Below are 1,657 nucleotides of genomic sequence, written 5' to 3'. Positions count from 1 at the left end.
TTTTTTTCTCCGCTGAATCCTCCCTCCCTCTCTCTCTCACAAACACATACACACACGCTCTGACCTAGATCTATCTTTATATATATAAACAAAAGTAAATAAATAATTCTTATGAAAGAATTTAATAAACTGATATTTAACAATTTTTCAGTTTTAATCTTATTGGAAAGTATTTAGTTTAAGCGTTATGACTGGAATATCCCCTACACCATTTCAATATGTAAATATCAAATCACATTTCAAACTCAAATTTAGATTGCCTAATTATTTTTTTTTTTAAAGATTCATGTATGTATACAAGAACTGGGATATAGGCCACAGGTGTAGGGGGTAAGAGGATTCACCAGAGACAATGAGGAGCAGAGCAGACCGCTTTACTGAAATACACTGCTGAGGGGAGCAGCAGGCAAAACAGGAGAGGTCTGCTGTGCCATGTGGGTCACCTCCCTGGCCACGGATGGAATTCATGCTACAGTGACTGCCAATAGCTTCATAGTTCTAAGACTTAAATCCTTGCGCCACCAGGGAGGCCCAATTTCTTCAGTCTTTAGAAGAGTTTTTTAGGGCCCTCCCTGGTGGCCTGACAGGTTAGGACGCAGCACTGCAAGCTAGCCACAACCGCAGCTGCACCAGTGTGAGTTTGGCCTAGAGGTGGCCCACCTGGCGCAGCAGACCTCTCCTGACCGGCCCGCTGCTCCCCTCAGCGTGTACTTTGTCGATCTGCCTGTTCTGCTCCCAACTCTGTCTCTGGTGAAGCCTCTCACTATCCCTGCACCTCTGGTTTGTGCCCCAGTTCTGTATGCATAAATAAATTTTCAAAAAAAAAACAAACAATTTTTTAAATGTGTAAATAATGATCCTCAATGTTTTCTGAAGAAAAAATGTCTATTCTTAAGGTAGACTTGCACTCATATACTTGATTTTACTCGACACTTTATCTGCAGTGAGAACAATAAGGTTTGAATTAATGTTAGAAAATTATCTAAATCCTACTCATTATTTACTACCTCCTTCCTTCTGGCATAATACATAAAAGTCCTTTTGGTTCTGTTTGCCACTAATAATTGCTTAAATAAAACTGAGCTCTAGTCAAGATCATATGTAAAGATCAAAGCTATTGTAACTGAATATAGGTTAGGTACTACATGTCTCCAGATCTTGGCAAAGGAAACATTCAGGAAAAGAAGTAATTTTCTTTTCTGATCTCCTTCAGAAAGACTGTTGATATTCTCTGTTTTAGTATTAGAAAAATCTATATATAAGGCTTACATAAACAAAAGCTCTTTGGCACCCTTAAAAGCCATGGAGTAAAAGAGTCATGAGACCAAAAAAACTGAAACACCTGATTACAACCTGTTACCCTCCAAGAGTTTCTGGTGTGTAGACACAGTGGACCTCCTAGCTTGTGATGGCAGCTCAAGGCTGTGCATGACAAGCACCTTTAAGAAGTTGTGGCTAAAGAGTTCGCTCCTTGGCTAGGGAGTGAACCCACAAGACACAGCAGACGTCTCCTCACCCACCCACTATTCCCTCAGCAGTGTATTTCATTCAGTACATTTGACTGCTCTGCTCCCCACTCTGTCTCTGGTGTATCCTCTCACCACCCTACCACCCCACGTCTCTGGCCTGTACCAACAATTCTTGTGTGCAAAATAAA

Source organism: Condylura cristata, unplaced genomic scaffold (assembly GCF_000260355.1).
Source record: "Condylura cristata isolate star-nosed mole 26May11 unplaced genomic scaffold, ConCri1.0 scaffold00045, whole genome shotgun sequence".
NCBI lineage: Eukaryota > Metazoa > Chordata > Mammalia > Eulipotyphla > Talpidae > Condylura > Condylura cristata.
The sequence above is the reverse complement of the archived record's forward strand: the minus strand, read 5'-3'. Positions refer to the sequence as shown.